At 40.9% G+C, this 26,022-nt stretch overlaps 1 protein-coding gene across 9 annotated transcripts in view; it reads right to left on the bottom strand.

Moving 5' to 3' along the window:
- Nucleotides 1-26,022, bottom strand: part of ZNF385D (zinc finger protein 385D) — a 403,634-nt gene that overhangs the window by 348,080 nt on the left and 29,532 nt on the right. For 3 of the 9 annotated variants that reach the window (XM_033166281.1, XM_033166279.1, XM_033166280.1), the window contains exon 2: nucleotides 3,298-3,410. The exons of the other annotated variants lie outside the window; for them this stretch is intronic. The gene's annotated coding sequence lies outside the window, so the exon portion shown is untranslated. The remainder of the gene's footprint in view (nucleotides 1-3,297; nucleotides 3,411-26,022) is intronic. 9 annotated transcript variants of the gene reach the window in all.

Below are 26,022 nucleotides of genomic sequence, written 5' to 3'. Positions count from 1 at the left end.
ACTTACTTTATGACCAGAAATAAGTAAGTTTATGTTCAACAACAGCAAATGTCAACAAACTTCAAGGTTGTTTGCATTTTGTTTCAAGACACTGCCAAAGAAAATGGGGAGGAAACAGTGCATTAAAATGTTTTTTAGAAGTGAACCCTTTGTGACAAATGCAAAGGTTACAAAAGAAAAAAAACATTTGATACTCTTGATGGCCCAACTGAATTTTGGTAAACTGAGTTATGTTTTGCAAACAGAAATTACTATTTTATGGAAAACTTGTATCAATTTAAAGCTTCTATATAAGAATAAGTTATTATATTAACAGTGCTGATAAACAATGCATCTAACCATGTTGGCTATTCTTTTGCACTTTATTTATTCAGTACATTTTTATGAGTAACGACTGCTTAAAAGGATTTGCTTTTGAAATGCTCCTAAGAATATGTCAGAGGATGGATGGTGGCAAAACTATGTCAGAGATAGACCATCACTATTTTAAAAAAAACAAAAACTAAAAGCAGCTGCAGGATATTGGTGAATATAGTTTCACAAAAAGAGGTGCATGGGTGCATCCACAATAAGTCTCCTCCACAATGGAACATAAAAGTACATTAAACAAGAATTTTTAATAGATTAATGAGAATTTTTTTCATGAGTGCTCAAATGAAAGAATACACTGAGGACAAAGAGCAGAACATTGTTTTAACATAAACTATAGAAATCTTTTTGAATGGTAATGCTATCATTACTATAATTTGACACACAGGGAAAAACACATTAGTAGGAATGATTTAGAAGTTGCTTGTATTATATAACATTAGCACTCAGGTTACAAATCTGATGTATGAAGTGTTCTGAGTTTTACTCATAGTTACACTATCATATTTTAGAGCTGCATACTTATCCCATTGGGACGTGGGTGGCGCTGTGGTCTAAACCACAGAGCCTAGGGTTTGCCGATCAGAAGGTCGGCGGTTCAAATCCCTGCGATGGGGTGAGCTCCCGTTGTTTGGTCCCAGCTCCTGCCCACCTAGCAGTTCGAAAGCACGTCAAAGTGCAAGTAGATAAATAGGTAGCACTCCGGCGGGAAGGTAAACGGCGTTTCCGTGCACTGCTCTGGTTCACCAGAAGTGGCTTAGTCATGCTGGCCACATGACCAGGAAGCTGTACGCCTGCTCCCTCGGCCAATAAAGCGAGATGAGCGCTGCATCCCCAGAGTCGTCCGTGACTGGACCTAATGGTCAGGGGTCCCTTTACCTTTACAGGGCTGTATGAGTTAGAGAATCCCTTTATTTTAAGTGGAGAAGAATATTACAGCCTCAGAGAAATACTTTGTTGCACAGTCCTTAATTTTTTTATAACATACCTGCATTATATTCATAAATTATTTCCTCCCTCAAAAGAAAGTTGAACCACACACAATGGCCCTGAACTCCACAGCCAGGAACTATCCAAACTTTCTGCACTGAAATGGCCTGTTTAATTCAGTTTGATGATTACTTTATCCCCAATCAAACAGGAAAATGATCCAAAAATTAAAGATCTGATTAATGCTTTCTGTGACGTTAAAACAACTCCTAAATATTAATCAAATCTTAAGGACAAGCATTTAGCTATTCTCAAAACTCATAACGAAGCACCTGCAGTTTGTAAGAGGGAAAATAATAATTATTAAAGCCTATGAGTTACAGAGGGTGCTTTGATTAGTCTGAGACTTTTTTCCCCTTCTGCCTTCTGTAATCAAGTTAATTATTGCATGCAATAACTCCTGTAAGGATTACACTGTATTTAACAAAGCAAGCCTTGTGCACGGGTGCTTATTAATTATGACAGCTCCCTGCAAAGCCCTATTACTAGTTAGCGCTTTATTCTGTAAAGAGATGTCTCCTACTTCTGTTTCAATTTCCTTCTGAAGATATTGGCATTATACCAACCGGTTGTCTAAGTCAGTTTTAGCTTGATTCAGGGGGCGGGGCAGTGGCAAGGGGTGTCTGGAAAACTTGAATTCACATTGAAAAGAAAACAAGGGGTGGTTCTTGTTTTCGCTCACCAACCAGTTAACACTGTCCTGTTCAAAGAACCAGTAAATCACTTCAAAATGTTTCATGAACTTGACCTATCCATTACAAAATCAACAATATAATTTAATCAGTAGGGTCCGATTCTGCATTGACAGCATCTAATTTCTTTGGTAAGGCATGTGTGGTGAGGCCTTACTCTAAGCCAGGCATAGGCAAATTCGGCCCTCCAGGTGTTTTGGGACTACGATTCCCATCATCCCTGGCCACTGGTCCTGTTAGCTAGGGATGATGGGAGTTGTAATCCCAAAACATCTGGAGGGCCAAGTTTGCCTAAGCCTGCTTCAAGCCAACCTGACATTCAGCAACAGCAGCCACAGACCTGAGGGCTGGCTGAAGGACAACCGTAATTCCCAAGGATGAAGGAGGGGCTGGCCTATGGCATAGTCACTAGCTGCCTGTGCCATGTGCTCCTTACCTGGCCTGCCCTACTACCCACACCACACCATCCCCTACCCTGCACCACTGTGATTGGGGCCACTAATCCTGTGAGCAGTCTGGCTGCTGCATTTCCCACTAGCTGAAACTTCTAGACCAGATGCAAGGGCGGCCTCACAGAAAGTGCAGTAATCAAGCCTTGAGCTTACCAATGCATGGACCACTGCAGTCACAACTGAGCACCAGTCCAAACTGACAGAAAACACATCTTGACCACAAAAGGTAACTTGGGCTTCTAATGACAGAGATGGAGTACCCCACTATGTACCTGCTAATCAGGAGTGCAAACCTGTCCCAAACAAGCAACTGATCTATCTCCCAGGTAGACAAATTGGTTTAGCAGTGCCAGGATCCATAACGTGTGTGTGTGTGTGTGTGTGTGTGTGTGTCTACCGTCAATAATATAATCATCACAGTTTGTACCTTCTGCATTTCCTTTCCTTCTGATCTCATTTACAGCACACACATACAACTCAGGGTAAGACTTCATGCATCTAATGAAATTGACTTTCATGTGGTCCATTCTAAGATATGCAAATTGTTGGTCTCTAAGGAGTTGTTTTTCTGCAACAGAGAAGCATAGCCATTCCTCTGGGAATTATTTAAGTATTTAACAATGTGTATCCTTCTGAATAGCCATGGGTAACTCTTCATGCCACTTTGATTGACAGCAATGTGTACATGGTGAGGCACAGAGCACGAGTGTTTTCAGAAAATAGTTCAAAAGCTTGCAGGCCATATGTTATCATCAGTTTGGCAGCACGGATGGCACAAACATTCTTTTACTCACATGTTTATTGTGTTGGCAGCTGTCTCCCTGCTTAATTTACTGGTATGCTTCCATCCTGTCTTGTTACGAAGGTGCATGCACCTCGCTCTCAAGCCTTCCAGAGTATTCGTTTCCTGTAATGAAAAACAAGAGTGGTGCTTTTGCTGTCCTTACATCTTACTGTCTCTCTGTGTACTTAGCCTGCAAGGAATTACTTGCACTTGCTGAAGTTCCCCCCCCCCCAAAAAAAACTCATATTGAATGTACCTACATTTACTATGGTTTAGTTACAATTTTATGCGACTGCAGATGCAGAAATGCATCTTCAATGCTCAAGTCTATCTCCATCCAGCTTGTCAATGGTGTTGCTCTTTTATCCTAATGATAGTACTTACCATAAAATACCTAATCTCCAAAGTACACCAATACTAAGGTTAAAGGAGTGGACCGGGGGGGGGGGGGACGGGACAATATCCCTTCTATGTTTTCAGAAACACCCGTATCTGTGTCTATATTTGTTCTACTCTCTATGTCGATGTTGAGCATCTTCTGTTTGGTTTGGATCATAATGTAACAACATAAAAGTTTTGCCTAGTCAGTCCATGCAATCCAACTTTCTGTATATGCTTATAAACAGACAGGTGCTGACAAAGGAAAGTCAAAAGGAGGTCATGATAGTGAAAACCATTGTCCTAGTCCTCCATGCAGGAAAGAAGTGCCTTTCAAAAGGAGGCCCACTTGTCTTTTGCTTTTGTTAAATGGGGAAAGTGGGTGGTTTGAGTGTTCCTAATGGTGCAAACTAACCAACCACGCAATCCATTGTTTTGTATATAATTCCATTTATGTTTACTTAATTTACCTGAATTTGGGACTCTTCCTTGGAATTGTTTAAAAGAGTAGGGTGGTTCATACAGCAGTAAGCCAGAAATATATGCATTTTGTAGTTTAACAATAAGGTTTCAATTTGAAAGTCACACACACACATTTAATTACAAGAATGGATCTTGATAAAAATAGAAAAGTGTAGGGAGCACACAAAATTAGATTTAGCATTTGAACAAATAGGAGAGATTATATTGATTTATCTGTTCATTTCCATATACAATTCAATAAAATGTATCACTTGAAACTTAATGGGAAGGAGAAATACCCTCAGACCCCCACAAGATTGGTGCAAAGTATTTTCAACATGTCAATACCCTGCATTCACTTTATCTAAAGCTTCCTCAGATGCAGCTCTAAGCAAAACAAATTGCATTAGGTAATTAATTTCTTATGGACTGAGCTGAACTTTCAGTTTTCCAGAAATGCTGTATATCATATACTAATGCCTAAAAACACACATTAGATATTTATCTGTAATTATTCTGCTCATAACATTGATATTTCAAGCAAGCACTGTGACTCATGAACAAAGTTTATACAAAATCAAAACTAACCTATTTAATATATAAAGCAAATCTGTAGAAGGAAAATACAGCAGTTTGCCAGGATTTGGGTTTTTTTTTAAATCACAAATTTATATGAGAAATCCTATAGAGCCCCAATGGGAGTGTCACGGTCTGGTCTACGGGTGAACGAAGTCCCAGCAGAGGATGTCAGGACCAGGGGGAAGATGGCGAGGTGGGAGCAGGAATGTGAGTCCAGAAACCAGGGGTCCGAGGGTCAGGAAGCAGAAAGTCATGAAGTCAAAGGTACGGGGGTCGAGAAGCAAGGAGTCGTGAAGGTGAGGGTTAAGAAGCAAGGAGTCCAGAAGCCAAGGTTCAGGGATCAGGAAGCAGGAGGCAGGAAGCAGGAGGCCAGACGCAGCAAGGCAGAAAGCGTGTTGCTGTGGCAAAAAGCCGAAGGGAAATGCTGACCTTATATCCCTTCCCGGCTCTTGCCACCAGGTGCAGTGAGTTACCAAGCAGCCTCACCTGTGCGGCTGCACCTTGCCTCTCCAGAACAAACTTAGGAAGGCCCCAGTCCTGAGAAGCCCTGCTGGTCACGGGGCCTGGCTCCTGCACACACTCCTGACAGGGAGCTTTGCTTCCATTGCAAATTGTTGGCATGGTGGAGGACAATTCTGATTACCATCACAGCTAGGACAGTGAGTTAAAGCCCCTCTTCCCCCAAACCATGCTGCCCATCCATCCTGGACTCCCCTGTGCCAGCTCTTTGTGAAACACATATCAGCTATGCAAAGCCAAACTTCAAGATAAACATCTACTTTGCCTTCAAAGGTGCAAAACATAGAGCCAGAAAGATATAGTTCCATAATCTGTGTTGTACCATCTGAGTTGTGGTCTCCATTTATATATCCTAGTGGCTGTGTGCTCTGGTCCATGGGGTCACCTGGCGTGCTCTGGTCCATGGGGTCACGAAGAGTCGGACACGACTGAACGACTGAACAACAGTGGCTGTGTGTGCAGTGCTTTAGTGCTGACATGCCACATTCAGTGCTCTGTGGTGTTGATGTGGGTGTGGCAGTTGTCAACATAGGGTCAGGTCCATCGCAGGTGTAAAGTTATGTCATCATTGGGGTGCATAGATAGCAGGTACTGTGTAGTGAGGTGCTGTGTAGAAGGGCATGAACAGTGCTTCAACCATGCAGAGTTTCACATGGCTTGAGTTAAAGAGTACTTAACAGCAACTGCACTCCAGTAAGGTTCTTCAGGGCCATAAATTGCTTTGCCTGTAAAGAACCATCGATTCTTAAAGGGCTGTTAAAGTGCCGTGACATATGAAACATACATAAGCGAGTGCTTTTTTTTTGCACCTGAGGTCTTATTTAAAATGGGCATTACTTTTTAAAATATTACAAGATATGCATGACAACTTTGTTATTTGTTTTACACATATGTGTGTGTGTGTGTTTAGGTTTTCGTTTTTAATTGTTAATGCAAACTGCTTTGAGTTACCACAATTACTTTCCGCCTGTAACCAAACTTTCTGTCTATAACCAAACACATTTCACCCAGTTCTGTGTAACTTTCCAAACTGTTTTAATGCAAACAAAAAACGTGTGCAGAGAGGCGGTGCTTATTAATCCCAATCAGTCATTTATCACTAAAAAAAAAAATCACCCCTCCCAGCTAGATACAGTGGTACCTCAGGTTACAGACGCTTCAGGTTACAGACACTACAGGTTACAGACTCTGCTAACCCAGAAATAGTACCTCGGGTTAAGGACTTTGCTTCAGGATGAGAACAGAAATTGCACAGCGGCAGCGGGAGGCCCCATTAGCTAAAGTGGTACTTCAGGTTAAGAACAGTTTCAGGTTAACAACGGACCTCTGGAACGAATTAAGTTCATAACCAGAGGTACCACGGTACATGAGTTTACATCTTTTTCTTGAGGAGAAAAAGTTTCTCCAAAGTTTTCCTACAACTACTGCTGTGCCTACCCCTGCTTGCTATTTTCACAGACACACACCCCACTTCACATCTTCCTCTGCCTTGCTTGCAGACAATGGGAAAACCTAGAAAGTTTGAACTGGAGAGAGAGAGAGAGAGAGAGAGAGAGAGAGAGAGAGAGAGAGACTCCTTCGGCCACTGCGTTCAGTTATTAGGGTGAGCACAACCCCACTGCACCACAATTTCCCCCCAAAGTTCTATAAAGAGAGAGGCAGACAGAGGGGGAGAGGGCTGCTTTAGACATATCCTTGATTCCCCACCCACTGGATTTAAATGGCTGGGGAAAGGTACTGCATAGGTTCAGCACAGCATAGTTGATCCAAGAACATCCCATTTAACTTTGTACAGCACATATTACTCTCCACAATTGCACACTGCAGAAGCCTGGATGCATAGGGGGAACAAATTAACCACTGAAAACACACTGATACTGGCTGTATCAGCAAATGACTTCTTAGCTCACTCTCCAAAAATACTATAACCATCTCACTTTATGGCCTGCCCTGCCAAGAAAAGATTTTCAGTCTGCAAACTGAATCAGGACAGTGAAAATCCAGCTCAATATCAACAACCCCATTAGTAACTAGAGGAACAGCCAAATGACATCATATTCATGCAGCCAATCATTAGCAGTCACAAGTTTCAGCCAATCTTATTTTTTTAATGCATATTGATTGTAAATATAATAATATGTATTGTCATTGCATAGAGCAGGAGGGAATGAATTGTCAAGTTTAAAAATATCAACTCAAATAAATTATTCAAAGATAATACCAGGACCTTATAGTATTAAAATTCTATAGTTTTACCAACATTAAAAAGTAATCACTGTTACTTCAAATTTGTGAAATAAGTAAGTTATAATTCACATACAAACACCTGAAATAACAATCTTAATGATCCAGTTGTATATTTCAAATAAATTATATTTCATATTACACATCATATTTAAAATTACATCTCTCACCAAAAATCTGTACAATATATAAACATTAAAAAAACAGGAAAGGAAGATATATAAAAGGTGTGTTTTCTCCCCTCCCCCATTGCTATAAACTAAACACAACCTGCCTTCCACTTGCTATCAGCTTTAAAGGATTTTAAAAGAAATTATAACAAGTATTGTGGTAATTTGTATTCCCGACTATTTACTAAGTAACTGACACAATTATGGAACCAACAACTGAAATGTGAGGTTTGGGGAGGAAATGTTTTGCTCACCACAGAAATGTGTTTGTACTCATTCACATGATCAATAGGCATATCAATGACTATGAATTACTTACAGTAATTTTTACAATTGCTCGCACTAGCTTTGGTATCTAGTTACGCAAATATGATGACCACAATCCAACTCAGGTTAAATCATGCATAAGACTATTGAAATCAATAGGGTTAAGAGCACTTTACTCTGTTCAGTTGCAGCCAACAACGACCAACAAAATAATCAGTATTGCGGAGTTGTTAGGTTTGGATAATTTATTTTATTTTATTGCTTAATATCAGCAACAAACTAAGCTTTGGTTTAAACTATGGCACATTTATAGTTCTTATTCCTCACTTGACAGACTTCAGCACATTTATTTTATGCACAGTTCATTGATCAAAAATAATTATTTAAGAAAAGTATTAATTTAGCTGCAGGATGCAACATGAAAGCAGCTTCCTTAGAATAAGCGCAAAATTAAACCTAAGTGACTGGAACTAACGTTATTTGTCGCAATTATGCTTCACTTTGTTGTAGCTGACATTCATTTTCTATTTTTACACTTCATAACATTTACTAGGGATGCAAGTTCCAAAAATCAATACTAATAACGTTTGGTCAGTATTTACCCTCATTTTATCCCAATCAGTTGTGGCCTTAGGGCCATAAGATCCTCAGAGTGCTGGGTAAGTAGTTATGAGTAAAGGAAATAAAATCAAAACTTTGGGGAAAGGCAATACAGTGGTTCCTCTGGTTACATACTTACTGTAATTCATTCTGGAGGTCCGTTCTTAACCTGAAACTGTTCTTAACCTGAAGCACCGCTTTAGCTAATGGGACCTCCCGCTGCTGCTGTGCCGCCAGAACACGATTTCTGTTCTTATCCTGAAGCAAAGTTCTTAACCTGAAGCGTTATTTCTGGGTTAGCGGAGTCTGTAACCTGAAGCGAATGTAACCCGAGGTACCACTGTATAACCTTACGTTTGTCAGCATTAATGTAATAGTACTAGGTCATATTTGCAGGGGGTAGAACTTCTAACTCACAAGCGAACACAATACACCCACACTTCATTTTCACAATAAAGGTTTGCTTTAAGCCATGCTCAGATTAATTCATGATTCACCCCAGATGATGTCTGGCTAAAGGGGAATATATCAGTATTCACTTTACAACTAAAGTAATTCAGTTTTTGTTTGGGTAGGACTGGGGGAGAACTTGCTTGCTGAGCATAAAGGAAAATCCTCCATAATTTCATTTGTAACCAGTTTAGCATTATCTTTCAAGAGTTGCATGCTCCTGCACACCTAACTTCTCTCTTGGGCCAGCTATAAACAAAACTATTTCTTTTACTCTCATATAAACCTGCACTGGCTCCCACTAGTTATTTGGACATACATGGCTTTTAGGACTATCCCAGGACATGGCTTTTGCTGTTTTTCAGGTTCTCGCTGCAATGCAGATGAAATGTAAACTTGCTGCCATTCTCCGTTGCTTTCGCAGTGTGAGCAGTAATTTTTTTTTAGCTGTTTGGCTGTAAGCGCTTACTGCTTAAAATATATGTAGAGTGAATGCGCCATGAAAAGTTAATTTTTAGTCAATAGGATTGTTCCCTGTATGCATTAATAGTCAAATATGGTTATAAGAATAATTTGGAAGGTTTTTTTTGTTTTTTTAAATATAGCTCTTAGCCAGGAAGGAGCCAAAGCAAATAATGATGAGCAAACATCAGTGTTATTTCAGCCCCAGCCACAAATCTGAGCTAGCATCAAGGGAATAGAGCTTTTACTTGTCAGAGCAGGTTCTTTGATAGGTACTTAGTACATAAACTAAAAGCCAGACATGTTGAATCAGTTGAATCCGGGAGAAAATGTTCTTAATGTGTAGAGCCTCTAATTTGCAGCATGATGGAGAATCTTTAATGTGTGTCAAAGGGCAAGCCAGAATGTGGGTGGCACAGCTTAGCTTGATCAAGGAAGAATATAAAATAGATGGGGCAGGATTATGACCAGGCTAATTCAGATAATACAGGAGTTCAATTCAGGGCATATAAAACAGTTCTGATCATGTTTGTTTATTTTAGGGAAGTTTCTGATGTTTGGTGTTTTATCGTGTTTTTAATATTCTGTTGGGAGCTGCCCAGAGTGTCTGGGGCAACCCATTCATATGGGTGGCATACAAATATTACAACAACAACAACAACAACAACAACAAATATTCTAATAAACTAATGACCGCTCCCCACATCAAATGGGGGGGGCGCCTTTTGCGTGGTTGTGCGCAGACCTCGGGTAGCAGTTTCAGGCCTTGGGTGGAATCCTTTAGCTTAGACTATCTTCCCTAAGGGGGGGGTGAAGCGGTGACCCACGCCCCCCTTGCAACGGTGATCCAGGGTTCCCCATTAAAGGGGTCTTGAGGGGAAGCATTGGCCATACGCTGAAAGGTTGTCATTGCTCTCCCCTGCGACTGCGGCAAAACGGGGGACGGGCTCTCTGCTTGGACATATGTTCTCCAGAGCCACCCCAATCCCCACACATTCTGGATAACCCTGACGTCCCCCAGATCCCCGGCTGGGGACTGGGAAGGATGAACAACCAATGCCTGAGCCAAAGTCTCCCTACATCTGAAAATTATAAAGTTGTAGCCAATTTTAATCCCATAGCACGTTGTCTTGAGTCATTATTCCACTTGGGAGTCGCCTGGGGTTGGGGGGACTCCGCATGTCCACGCAAAAGGCCACAGATCACAAAGGCAGCATAATCAAGAGGATGAACATTTTAAATAAAGAAGTCTGAGAAAATAAAAAATAGATTAGCCTGGCATCTCTGGATAGAGTGCACCACAACTGGGCTGCTACCGCTGAGAAGGCACCCAGTAAAGAATTAAAATAACAAATAGAAGGGACACCATAGGACAAAGCAAATAACGAAACAAAATAATGAATTTAGGAAGGGATACAAAAAAAAGTTTAGGGATTCATGCACAGGACTAAGTACATTAATGAGACTTCATGCATGATCCATTCACTGTACCCTCAGCTATACAATCACCAACAACACTGCAATGGATGTATTATTATGTCTTGGCCATTTAGGATTATGAAAGTTGTCCCAACTTCCAACACAAGGGACGTAACGGGCTCATGCGTGCTCCGCTGATGCACAAGGGATTCAGGAAAGTAACCCCCGTGCAAAACGGTTGTTGTCTGTACTTCTCTCCCATGGAAGGAAACAGGACATGTGTTAGCCATGCCTAAGTACTGACAATGATTTCAATGGACATAAGAGCAACTAACTTTAATAGGAATCCAGCCTGCAGTTCTAAGCCACTCTCACTGTTGAATGTCACTACTATTTATAGGAAAAAACTGCATAGCCTGCGTTGTTCATTGCAGTCACAAGGCTGTGGTGAACATAAAATCTGAAAAATGTATGTCAAGCACACGACCTGGGATAAATAAACAAACAAATGCACAGAACACTGCACAGTGTGTTGCACTGGTCACCTCACTTGGATCTGTCCCAACAGCGGCTTTGATGTAGCTACGGAGAAAAGCAATTCTGTCCTCAAAGTGCCTAGCAGAATTGTCACAGTAGGTTTCTGAGGCTTCCAGCATACTATTTACTAGGGCAGGTGTTAATAGGTGTTGTACCTCTTGGCTGGATGGCTACCTGAAGACTCAACGAAGGTAGCAAAGCATACCTTTACTGCCTTCGGGGCTATTCAGCAGGCACAATACATGCTCCATCATCAGCAGAATTGATTCCTCCTGAGGTAAATTCTTTAAGCCTAAAGTAGTCCCATAAGCCTGAATCACTCCATCTAACTTCCCAGTTTCCATATCATCAATAATCATAAAATCCATAGAACATTAGAAGCCCACTTGTTTTTAAATTCCGAAACTTGAGTAAATAAACCCAGTTTTTATTATTTAAATCCTTAAACTCCTGGGAATTTGGTTCACAACACTCAGAAAGGGTGCTGGCATGTAAATCGAATCAATATATTTCCATTTCAGTTTTTATTGACTGAGTGGTTGTTACAGCTGACATAAATCCAAGTTTAGCTCGAAGTTGTGATCATTCTTTCCTTGGGTAAATGTTGTGAAAAGCTGACAATACAAAGAAAAACTGTCCAGACAAGTTGGTTCTTATAAAAATCTGTTTCACACACTGGTGGTGCTAATTGATTCTTAATGGGATATGGTTACTGTGTTATTTGATATTAAGAAGAAGAAAACCCAAACCATGTTTTTATAGGAAGAAAGTTTTGAAGGTTGGTGTTGCAGAAAGGGGAATTATATTTAATCACTAGACATGTGGGAGGATTTCAACCTGGCAGAAACTGCTCACACGGGAATCCAACAGAAAAAGCTTCTCTCAATGAATTAGAAATTAGCAACAGACAGACTTGAAAAAGATATTGTACTTATATGGCCCTATGCAGGTTTCCTGGTGTTCAAAATGGTCATTATATAAAACATAATAACTGTCCCCTGCACCCAGTCCTCCAGCCTAGACTAGACCCAGACCCATGTGCCCCCTCCATGAGATATCTGGAAAGTGGCAGCATGAGAATAGGCGTTTTCTGTGATGGCTCCCCATTTGTGGAATGCTTTTCCTAGAGAAGCTTGCTTGTTGCCTTCATATCTTTAGGTACTAGGTGAAAACACCCATTTTCACTATGGTTGGGTGATATATCAAAATATTGTCCAAAACTGGTTTGAAGCCTATCATGATATCAGTTTCATAATTTTTGACCTGGCCATATATCATGTGTGTGTGTGTGTGTGTGTGTGTGTGTGCGTGTGATGCAAAAATCACAATGTGGGGAAAACCATGAAGCCAGCCAATGCCTCTACATAGCTCCATCCTTATTTCAGACATTGTGATACATTGGTAAATCACAATGTTTAGCTAGTGATATATCACAATGTTGAAAACCAGATATTGCCCAGCCCTACTCTTCACCTAGGCCTTTGGCTGATTAAACCATCTATGGTCTTTTAAACTGTGTGAGGTATTGTTTTGTTATTATGTTATGTGTTTTTGGCTTTTTGTACTGTAAACTGCCTTGTGTTCCTTGGATGAAGGGTGGTATATGAATTTAATAAATAATAATAGACTAGCACTGCACCAAATGCCCAGGTGAACAAAGAACTCAGGCCAACAATTACCATTCAATAATGAGAATAATCCCTATTCACAACTCAACAGTAAACATAAAAGACGAGAAACATACAACCATACAATTTATATAACGATGCAATTTTCAAGAGTATATGTCCAAACTGAAAATTTTCAAATGTAATGTCTCAGTTCAATAATATTTAATCAAATAGTTCAGGTTCCAGTTCCATTAGAAAGTCTTATGATGCAAAATGTCAATGCAGCATTTGATAAAAAGTCTTTTAAAGCAAGGTGGGGTCCACAATAATCCAAAACCAGTATAAAAGTCTTTTAAAGCAAGGTGGGGTCTCAATAATGCAGCCAGAAAGACTGGTCAAGTGAAGCAGTCCGATTGCAGTGGTAATTATAATTAATTGATCACAGTTAGTTACAGGTTTCTTTGTTCTTTCTCCACTCCCACTGCTTCACTTGACCAGTCTTTCTGGCTGCATTGACATTTTGCATCATAAGACCCTCTAATGGAACTGGAACCTGAACTATTTGATTAAATATTATTGAACTGAGACATTATATTTGAAAATTTTCAGTTTAGACATATACTCTTGAAAATTGCATCGTTATATAAATTGTATGGTTGTATGTTTCTCGGGAGGGCACAAGGAGAAGGGGACGACAGAGGATGAGATGGTTGGACAGTGTTCTCGAGGCTACTAACATGAGTTTGGCCAGACTGCGAGGGGCAGTGGAGGATAGGCGTGCCTGGTGTGCTCTGATCCATGGGGTCACGAAGAGTCGGACACGACTGAATGACTGAACAACAACAACAATGTTTCTCGTCTTTTATGTTTACTGTTGAGTTGTGAATAGGGATTATTCTCATTATTGAATGGTAATTGTTGGCCTGAGTTCTTTGTTTGCTTTCTAATTGTGTGTATACTAACAAGAACTCCAATTTACTTCTTATTCCAAATACCCAGGTGGGCATAGCTGAGTCAGGTCAATTCCACTCAGATTGTTCACTCAGATCTTGGTGATGATGCACGTCTAGATGACATAATACAATGTCATATATTTTAGGCAGCAATTTTATGCACAGATCCCTATACAAATGGGGAGTTACTGTACTTCCAAGTACATATGCATAAGATTACACCAACTGTACCTGACTTAAACTTTAACAGTACTGTAGTCCATGAAACACTGCATGTTCTCTTCTGAGCCACAGCTCTTTGTAGCAAAGCAAAACAAAACAAAACCGGGGGGGGGGCATGCATACGAGTAGGGTGGTGATAACATGTCTTATCCTTCCCTCACCTTACCCAGACAAGCTTTTCCACAATAGCAAATAACTACCAGAAAAGTAAAAGAATATAAACCAGACCTTCCCAAAGTTCAACAAGCAGCAGCAACAGATGAAAAGCCTTTTTCAGGAGCCTACTCCAATGCCTACTTCAATACCTACTCCAAATTCATCTTACAAGCTTTTCACTTTGAGTGATAGAGCAGTATTGATTCTAGCAGCCAGCTGCTGGATTTCCTTTATTTTTAAGGACATATATTTGCATTCCCTGTTCTAAAATAAAATAAAAATCATATTGGCTTACAAACAAATATTTAAAAATCACAGCTAAGTTACATGAAATACCATGCCAAAAATATGCCATTAGCAAAGCAATGAAATGAGCATCAAAACACCCAGGAAGGCAGTTTAGAAGTTAAATATTTGTCATCTGTGGGATGTGTGGCAGGTGCCTACAATGGCTGCCATCCTGAACAGGGTCCAGACATGAAGCAGCCCAGAATGGCACTCCTTCTCGGTAAACTCCTCACTGTTCTTCCCAATTGAATTTGAAGCAGAATGCACTATATCCTTTGATGGATGCCAAACTAATTTCGAGAGTAACTAGAGCTTCTCCGGCATGTCTGGGGCAGAGTGTTTCATAGGACTCTGCTGAATGTAACCAATAAGCCTGCTCCCTACTCCTTTAGCCTTTTCAACATCCAGCTACTCAGACCTAGACTCAAGTGACTACTGTATCATTATCAGCATTTATAATTTCAGGGCCTATACTCACCAAACAGCCCTAACATATTTAATTTGCCTCATTTCCAATACATTTTTTATTTGGAGAAATGGCCTTGATTTTCCACATCAGCTTACTAAGAAACATTGCCAGTAGGCAACAGTTATTCTGGCTTAGTTTAAGATGGAATACATGAGGCATTTTACATTCAGGGGATGTTAAGATTTTGATTTCTCTTTTGAGGAGACTCAGTGCAACACTATTTTAAAACTCCTGTGCTAAATAGATAGCAAAGCTGATAAAATAAAAAGCTTTTCATAGGCAAGATATAGTCAACACAAGGAAGTGCATCACTCCAACATTCATGTAATTGTGATCCTGTAAGACTTGGCTGCCATCAGCATCAACATTTTTATATTTCCACATAAAATATGGGCAAGAAGTTACTTTAGACATGCCCTACCATCGTTAAAAAATAATCTGACAGTATCTTCATGGCATAAAAAAACCTCCGCAATTTAGTTATTGCGGGAGGAAACAGCACCTAAGTTACAGGCCTCTAGGGGGCAGGAAGATTCTGGTCATTTCTACCAAGTATGTTGGGATTTTATTTCATATACTTTCATCTCAGATTTACAGGAATCTCTCCCTATAACATCTGGAGACATATAGCTGTAGCTATAGGCCACAGGGCAGTTAAAAATAAATAAATCAAGACACAGTTCCAACAGTGTTGCTCAACCATTCAGTATTATTAGAATAACTTTATCATTTTTAACATTGTTAAAATAGTGTCATTGAATATGTGCAAGGGCTAGTGGTTCAGAGGTATGCCAGTGGTTATACAGGTTCAATTAGGGTGTCCTGCAGTTCAAAGCAGCTCAAGCTGCACTGTGCAAGGAATTGTTTGGACTGCGGATCCAAACCAGGGACAAGGGTTAATATGAGGAGTGGTAGAACCTTATTTGTTGTTGCTTCACATCTGATCCTGCTGGGCGTTGATGGAAGCTGACATTTACCCTCCGACTCTCTGTAATGTTGGTGCTGCAGAGCAATGGAAATCAAGTCAATAGCTTGGCTTACTGGACATTGCCCTGGTGGTACAGTGAAACCTGGGGAGGGAAGCCTGCTACTACAGTTTTTTATTCAAAAATCACAGCACCTTACAAAATGTTATATATTTGTTACATTGGATGTTGACAATCCCGGGATATTCTCTATATGAGATCTCAGAGATACACTGAGGAATGTTGACACATGCTTAAATGTAGTTGCCAGAATTCACTAGTGTGTGTAGTGTTCAAGAAGTAGGGAGATATCTTTTTATTTTGACAATTGCTCCATTCATATGGGATTGTTAGCATTCACTACTTTGGGGACATTGACTGTAATATATGCACAGCATATCCACAGTACACCTTAACATTATCTCTGTTTCCTTCCTCAAACCGCAGAAACTGCAGGCCAATGAAACAAGTCCATATTTACAGTCATAGCAATATTGTTCTCTCTTTGCTTTAAACTTTAAATGTGCTGGTTAATAACTTGTTCTCTCTTCTACTCTACCCCATGTTTCATTTTTTTATGCACACTTCAAAGACCATTTTGCTTGCTTCTCAGCAAGAGTGCAATTTTCTTTTACCAGGCTATTCTGGTTCATGGGCAGCCTAACGCTACATGCAATAGGAAGATTTTGTACAATCCAAGTATTGACCTATGGAGAGTGCCATCTGTGTGCTTTATAATCCTTGTGCACATAACACAGATGCTAAGCAATACAAAATTCAAAAAGTGAAAAAGAAAGACAATAGAACGCCTTAAGTTTCAAAGCTTGCTGGAGGGGGGACGGATGAATCATAATATGTATTTGTGGCATGACATATTTTGTTACCTTTTCAAAATTGTCCTTTCAAACAGTTTACTTGTACGATTGAGTTACTTGCTCTCTTTTTTTTCTTTATTAACAATCTCTTATATATATGACACATTTTATATGGCATATCTCGTATAAAATATAAATATACATATGTATTGCACATCTTCTTGAGTAAACATATATATAATCCGTGTAAGCAAAAAGAGTTACTTGCTCAAAACATGTAACATTTCATTCCAAGCATCTAGTTTGCCAGGCTCACCACAAGAGCAGTCATATGGCATATAGGTGTACCTGGGATATGTCAGTAGCCTAGGAAAAAAATGTGCAATGAGCTGGTACAAATTCAATATTTATCTGAAAGCATTCTTTTTTTAAAAAAAAAAATCCACCCTTTTTAGATCCCCTATGGCATAGTTTCCACTGATACAGGTGAAAATAAGCAAGAGTTAGAACAGGCACCAACAAGTTTTATACCAGGCCGTGTTCCAGCAAAGCACTGGAACATGCTCTCAACAATAAACATATGGCTATGGAATGTTTCACATGTGTTGTGGTACACATGTCTTGCACATTTCACAGACACATATGCCAAATACCCAGCAGGGGTAGGAAAGATATTGGCTACGTTGTGATTTAGAAATTTGGTACTTCTGCCTCCTAGTAACATTGAGAGTCGTATATTTTGAGACAAAATATATAAGTTATGTGTGTTCCACTTCCAATACAATCTCCCAAACATTCCACACAATCTTATCAGAGGAACGTATAAGATGATACTTTGCATAATTTCTGCACAGCATTGCAGCTAAACGTAACTTTAGGGAAAGAATGTAAATACTTCACACTGCTGCTCATGCCAATTTTACTTCATTTTCTAAAGGTGATCCTATAATCTTAAAAAATTAAAGAACTCTCCACGGAAATGTACACAGCAAATATGGGTGCCTCAAGTGTTTCTCCAGTGCCAGAGAGCAATGGCATCAGTAAAGGTAAAAGTAAAGGTACCCCTGACCGTCAGGTCCAGTCGCGGACGACTGGGGTTGTGGTGCTCATCTCGCTCTATAGGCCGAGGTAGCAGGCGTTTGTCGCAGACAGTTTCCGGGTCATGTGGCCAGCATGACTAAGCCGCTTCTGGCAAAAGCAGAGCAGCGCATGGAAACTCCGTTTACCTTCCCGCCAGAGCAGTACCTATTTATCTACTGGCACTTGACGTGCTTTTGAACTGCTAGGTGGGCAGGAGCTGGGACCAAGCAATGGGAGCTCAGCCCGTTGCGGGGATTTGAACCGCTGACCTTCCAATCGGCAAGCCCGAGGCTCTGTGGTTTAGACCACAGTGCCACCCACGTCCCTTAATGACATCAATACTTGGGTATAAACATACCTAGTGGGATACACTTGACTGGAATGCCCTGCATTACCCTTGAATGAAACAGTACCTTTACATAAAATATGAAGATATGTATTCCTAAGGGGAAAGCTGGTGTTCAAATATTTCACAAAACATTCTATAGATTTACCATGTAATTGGCTGTATTTTACAGTATTCTAATTTGATTTGTGTTTCACCAACCACCTTTTATGTAGAAACCCATATATTGGATGGCAAACTATAGAAGAGGATCGATAAGAGCTGGAGCGCATCCTCTCTCAATGGAATAAGAAAGAAGCCACAGAATCAGAAAACATCTCATCTGTGAAAAGTATCTAGGTTGCAAATATGTTGAATACTGCAGTGTGCTAAAAGACTGGTGGCTCTGCGAAACCTGAATTTCATGTAACAACATAACTAGAGTCCTAAAACCAAAGGCCTATCTATCCCAGCATCCTCTTTCCCACGGTGGCCAACCAGTTGACCATAGGATGCCCAACAGCAGGACATGAGGACAATAGTGCTCATGATCCCCAGCGACAGTATTCAGAGGCATGCTACTTCTGATACTGGAAGTAGTATACCATCATGATGACCAGTCATTGATAGACTTATCCTACATGCAGTGGTGTAGCATGATTTGCTGGCGCTGGGGTCATAGCTGTCAACCTTCCTTTTTCTTGCATTGGGAAACAGCCATAGCTGTCAACCTTCCCTTTTTTGCAGTGGGAAATGGCGCAGGAATAAGGGAATTTCCCGCAAAAAGGGAAAGTTGACAGCTATGGCTGGGGTGCAGAGGGTGAATGGAGCCTGCTGTGGCAGCCCAGCCCTCACCAAAGCCACTGGAGCAATGCCAGCCTCAAGCCACTTTGCAAGGCTGGGACAGTGGTGTAGCAACCCATGCTGGTGCCTGGGGCTTGCACTTTTTTTTTAGGAAATCAAAGTTGTTGAGCTTTTTAAAAGACCCCTGTGCCACCCTAGGACACACACACCACCCTCTGGCTAGGATAATGGCTGTTGCACCCTTCTTGTGCTACCTTGCCAGCCCCAAGCTGCTTTGTGAGGCTGGGGTCATACCAGCCTCGCAAAGCAGTGCAGGGCTGGCAGGGTAGCATGAGCAGCAGCACCCCCCAAATGTGTCTGGGGCCATTGCCCTGGCAGCCACACCCCCTCTCTGATGCTACTTCCCTGCCTACATGCATTTGTCCAATTCCATTTTAAAGCCACTGAAGTTTATGGCCATCACCACATATTGTGGCAAGGAATGTTATGGTTCAGTTATGTTTTTGTGATACACCTCTTTTTGTCACTCCCAAACCTCCCAGCTTCATTGAATGAACCAATATTATACAATCATGGGAAAGGCAGGGAAAGTTCTTCCTATCTACTTCTTCTACACCCTGTGTAATTTGATACTCCTCTATCATGTTTCTGCAGAAATACAGAATGAATTATTTGAACTGCAGAAAATTATTCACTGCCCCACTTAGGAAGTTAATAACTGTTTTTCTTTGGGTTTGTTTGTTTTTATTTTGTTTTTACTAATATGCTCCACAAATATGCATCCATTAATGTCCACTTGCATTTATTTTTGTCAAATTTGTGTTCCTTCTTGTTCTCCTCAGTGGGGCATGTTCTAAAGTCTTCTTCCCTCAATTAACTGAATTCTGCTTGTTAAGCACTTCAGATATTGCAAGGGATGTGAAGTGCAGGTTATGTTCAAAGCCACAATCATTACAAATACAGATCTCAGAGCCTGCGAGGTTCCTACTGCTTCTTTTTCCATAGCGAAGAAGTATTATTCAGAACGTATCCAGTGGTTTTCTTCCACTGACAGAAGGCTCCTTGAATTAACAGAGGCTTTGTGCAGTGGAACAGCCAGGGAAATGATTACCAACAATTCCCCCTCTAGTTGCCAATTCATGACAATCCAGTGCCATTCTGAATAGTCCTCAAACCCTTGAAACAGATGTGAGCAATAGGACTTAAGACTGAGGGGAAGAGAGTGGAATGGAATGCTAGGTGAAGCTAGAGTGAGTGACAGGTAGGAACTGTTGGTCAGAAATGAGAGTTGAAAAATAGGGCAGCCGAAGAGTCCGTGAGAAAGAGGGCATGAAGTGGAAGATAATGAAAGTGCACATGAAAACACAAAAATTTTAAGAGTTAGAATAGGGCATTAGAACTGTGAGTACGCTGTATAAAAAAAAGACTACTTGTTCTGGATGCTATGTTCCTTAAAACATAAACATTAATTTAATTAGCTGTCTGTATTCCGGTCTGGGAGTCTAAGGTTAATGTATTTCACCCCACATGTCTGGTGAGGATGTACTCAATAATATAAAGTCAGCAGGTGGCAGCAGGTATTTTGAGGGAAGTCTGGGCTTAGCAACTGAGCTAGTGCCCATCCTTGGACAGACCTAGGGAATATCACAAGCAGTTTTATCCAATTTGTTGACTACAGTGTTTCATTAAAAGGGAGTTGAATTATTTCCTCACTTAAGCCCCAAACACTGCTAAGCACAAAGGCCATGATGCTGGGTGGTTTTTTTTCCCTGGACACGGATAAGCTCCTTTAGTAATTCGGGAACAGGATACTGTGCTTGCTTGCTTCGATAATCATCAGACAGATAACCTTGTAAACAGATGCACTTAGGAATGGCCTAGTGAATTACTGACACTGGACAGCTATAACCTTCAAAGTCATGCACATCAACAACAGAGAATTATGCTCAAAGGAGAAAGAAATTGCAACCCCATCTTGTTATAGACACTTATAGCAATATATTTACATCCACCCTGCCACTGTCACATGTGATCATAACTCTATGATCTGAAGGGGGGGAGATTTAAAAGGCCACTGGGAAGCAGGAAAAAATGCAGCTGATAAAATCTAGACATGTGAAGCAGACATAAAAGGAACATCAAATGTTAAAACGAAATAGGTCCTCCCTAGTCATTAAATTAAAGTATCTGGAATATGGAGTGAAATATATGAACTCGTCCATAATACTGCAAAAATATCCCATGTTTTCAAGTAATGTACTATTTATACTAAATGGAGTGGGGTGATCATTATACTAAGCAGAAATTCTAGCTGAGCCTCATTGCTTTATTTCTCAATGAAGCTTTGCTTAGCATACATTTCTGAAAGAGTGGAGAAGGGGTAGAGTCTGTGTAGCTCATGGAATTTGAACGTAATGCTACATATGTACATTTACTGTAACAGTATTTGGACAGAAATTGTCAGGGAAAATGAGTGCAGCTGCGAAGAGAAAGCATTCCATGCTCTGAAAAATATGTAGAGCAAAATAAGAGAGTGCAGGTCTGTGTAGGCTGGCTCTCTTGGATGATTACGGCACAGTCTTTGGGTCCATGTTATCAGTCAAGCATTATTTGCAGTGACCAAAACTTTATTCATCTCCTTGTTCCTGATCTTCTGCTGCACCCTCCATGTAAGTTCAAGGACAATTTTGTTCCCCTTCCTGAGCTCTGACCTTCGAAGTCCTTGTTTGTTTGGCCCCACAGTTCCAATATGCTCTGGGCATTTTAACAACACAGCAGCCCAAGAAGCCTATGCCACCATCTCCAGCTCCAATGATCAACATTGAATTATGGCACATCAACTTGCACCTGCCCACTCAACAGCACACCCCAAACACATATTGTCAAAATCACTCCTAGAGTGAGGTTATGTGCTACAGCACTTGTGCAATAGCTCAGTTGGTTAGAAGTGTGGCGCTGAGAATACCAAGGTCTGAGGTTTGATTCCCAAATGGGACAGCTGCATGTTCCTACATTTCAGGGGGTTGGACTAGATGAACCTTGGGATTCCTTCCAACTCTACATTTCTATGATTCTATGAAATCATGACCTTAGAAAAACATTGTAAGGCCATTAAAAAGGTACCTCGGGTTACAAACACTTCAGGTTGTGCGTTTTCGGGTTGTGCACCGTGCCGAATCCGGAAGTACCGGAACGGGTTACTTCTGGGTTTCGGCATTCACGCATGCGCAGAGGCACTAAATCGTGCTTTGCACATGCGCAGAAGCGCCAAATCGCAACCCGCGCATGCGCAGACGCGGTGCTATGGGTTGTGAACGTGCCTCCCACATGAATCATGTTCGCAACCCGAGCGTCCACTGTATTACACATAGGTTTCCCATATAAAGACTTGCAACTGAAGTGTATGTTTTTCAACAAGCTCTACACAATCATACTAATGATTCTCTCTGTTATTTCTATTGGCTCATTATAGTGCTCACTCCAGGAAAAGTCTTTTTATTATGGTGTTAGTACTTGCATTTTACTGATGGAAAGCTAGAAAGGTTTTTCCAGTGAAAACATACACTTTAATGTAATACAAATATTATTGTGTTGTGTGTAACAATGTTCTGTCAACTTCAACAGTATCAGTAACTAAGGCACACACAGTGGTTCTATGGACTCAGCTATACAGCTTCAAATAAAACATTTTGAATGTGTTTGAAAGTGCAATATACAATTGTGATACTAAATGGCAACTGAGCTATAGCAAATTCAATGCATTTTTCAAAACAATTTTTAAAAAAGCATTTTCACAATGTTTTAACCACCTTTGTGTCTTATTCATATTTCAATTGCCTTCAGAGATTTATTATAACCAGATTGCATATCTTTAGGAGAAAATAGATAAAATTATCAAGTTTCCATTTCAAATATCAGATGCAGGCTCCTTTGAAGAAGATGCTACACATAGGAGCAAAAAAAAAGTTCTTCAAATGTAAGTTATGGTTCTTCAAAGGTAAGTTATGGCTACATACATTTCTCAGCAGCAAGCAGCAAGAAAAAAGGGGGGGACCCAAAATGCTAAAAGGTCCAGAATTGGATGATTTAATAGTTCATGAAATGCAAACCACAAAAGGAGATAAACAACAAGATGACAAACCACAAAAAGCATAGAGCTTAATTGGTTATCATAATAGCATTCACAATATGCATCATATTCAACGTCCAGAGATATTCAACCATGTTGATAAACCTGTCTGTTCTGAGTTAGTTATTCAAATGTTAACAAAGGTGCACTCATAGAACAAAACCAGTCTTGTCTTTCAAATTTGGATACACACGGAAAGAGATACCGATATTTAAACTTTCCAATGATACCTTCACATTATTATATAGATGTAAAATGAAAGAGGAGAAAACGAGCAATAGGCAGAAAAATACAGTGGACATGGACTGGGGCCTCTTCAGCTCTTCCTTATTCAACAGAAACAGCAATGGTGTGGCAACTGAATATGGAAAATCAGCAAATTACATTTTGTATAAAATTCTCATGTGATTAAAACAAAAAAAAAACACTTGCCTTCATAATTTATCTGCACTCTTTTTATTTCAAATGCATTATTACATATTCATGAGTTTATAAAACTAGATTATCCGATGCCATAAACTGAACTTGCACATTATATTTTTAAAACTGTTCTGCTTGTGCAGTTTTAGCCTCAGTAGAAGGAAATTCATGTCTCAAGACTGGAGAATCTTGCCCATGGGTCCCTTCTGAATCTTTCTTAAGTTTCTAGTAAACTAAAGTATTGGTTCTTTGTGCTCTATACCACTGCAGACACAACTGAAGTTAGTGGGGTTTACTGGTGTCTTCTTTTTGGGAGGTTCAACTAGCCATGCACATGATCTCAGTGAGATATGATGTTCTTTGAAATCCATAACATAACATTTAATCATGTGCCAATATTGTTTGCACTTCTAGCTTTCGCTTTATAGAGAATATACCTCTAAGGGGCAGAACTGGCGATATGCCTAAATTCCTTGGCTCAGCTGGTCCAACTGAAAAGAAGAACCAAAACCAGCTAACTACTAACATTAGTTTTAATGGAAGAATAATTTAGTTTAGCTCTTTCTTGTATGCACTGCAAACACCCAAATGGATTTTCCCACTGAATTTATGCCAACATGGTGCCCGTGACTGCACATGTGTCTGCCAAGACTTTCCCTAGTACCCACAACATTCTTCTTTTTCCTGCACCTATTTCAATACACTTCTAATAGGACTTTGATTATAACTAACAGAGGACTAAGTTTAAACTTAATGGGGTGTTGCAGCTGGGGAGGGAAAGGCTAGCTGTTCCCTCTGCAGCTGAGAGCCTTCTACTGGTTACATAGTAAGTGAAGGGCAGGACAGTGTTAGAAACTGAGATTTGAAAGCTAGGAGCTAAATGGCACTTTAAACCTAGGTTATGGGCACAACACAGGAATGTCTAGGTGTGCTTTTTTAATAATAAGAATAAAAAGCTGAAAATGAATGAACTGCAGCTAAAATATTATGTTCATTTTTCACATGGCCCAGCCCTTCCCCTGCCAACCCCCCTAATATTATTAAGAGGGTCTCTTCTCCAGTCCTCAGAGAATAGCTGGAAGTGGGGAGGCAGAAAAAGGTCCTCCTTTCCTTCCACTCTGCAGTTTTAATCTGAAATCTTAGGCACAGTACTGCGTCCAGAGCTCAGAAACGGCTCGCACTAATGAAATTCCCTGTTGCAAAGTGTGCCTAGAACAATGGGAGTTTCAAACACTGGGGCAGGTGTGGTTATAGGTGTGGCAGAGGGGGGGGGGGTGTTTGTGGTGCCTATGAGTTTCTCAGGTTTCCATATGTGCCCCAAGGCCTAAAGAGATTGGAGACTCTAAAGCCATCACACACACATATCTTTAATCCTGATATTTAGTAGATGATCATGCCATATATGCCTTTTGTCTTTTTCCTGCACTACCACAAATGCCAAAAGGTAAAGGACCCCTGACGTTTAAGTCCAGTTGCGAACAAAGCTGGGGTTGTGGCACTCATCTCCCTTTACTGGCCTAGGGAGCCAACATTTGTCCACAGTTTTTCTGAGTCCTGTTGCCAGCATAAGTAAGCTGCTTCTGGTGAACCAGGGCAGCGCACGGAAACGACGTTTACCTTCCTGCCAGAGCGGTACCTATTTATCTACTTGCACTTGATGTGCTTTTGAACTGCTAGGTTGGCAGGAGCAGGGACTGAGCAATGGGAGCACGTTGATCAGCAAGCCCTAGGCTCTGTAGTTTAGACCACAGCGCCACCCGCATCCCCATGAATGCCAAACTTACAGCCAAAAACTAGCCATATTTATTCAGTAAGTCCCACTGGTTTCGCTAGGACTGAACAAATGAAGCTGTGGGGCTTAGGAGCCCAGTTATGTGACCCCTTAGGGCCTGCAAAGCTGGCAGCCTCTCACCCTTTTTCAAACACTCTCCCTTGTGGAGTGCTCCCTCAGCCTCTTCTCCTCTCCCCTCTCCTTGACAGTCTTCCAGGCAGCCGCTCCTGCTGCCCTCCCAAGAGAGGTGCCTCCTCACGTTGCCCCACAGGGGCAAGGGCAGAGGATTCCCCCAGACTTAGTGGCCCAACAGAGACTGGCCAAAGATAAATGCGAGGCCAGCACCTTACCTTGGGAGGCAGCAGTGGCTGCAGCAGGGTTGCTGCACCAAACAGCTGTGCAAGCTTTTGGGAGGCAGGGATGCAAGAGGTCATCAGAAGAGGGAGGGGAGGATAGAGGGACAGAGGCCAGTGTTGCCCACAGCACCCCTGAGCATCGCCTATGGCACTCCAGGTTGCCATGGCACACTGGTGGAAAAACACTGCTTTAAGGATATTTCTTCTCCTGCAAAGGAGTAGGGCTTGTGAGAACGTCAGACTGTGGGACTATAGAGTGACTAGCCTTTTTCAGAACAGGCTGCC

This window comes from Lacerta agilis, chromosome 12 (genome assembly GCF_009819535.1).
Source record: "Lacerta agilis isolate rLacAgi1 chromosome 12, rLacAgi1.pri, whole genome shotgun sequence".
In the NCBI taxonomy this organism is placed as follows: Eukaryota; Metazoa; Chordata; class Lepidosauria; order Squamata; family Lacertidae; genus Lacerta; species Lacerta agilis.
Note: the sequence above shows the minus strand (reverse complement) of the source record. Positions and strands in the feature narration are given on the sequence as shown.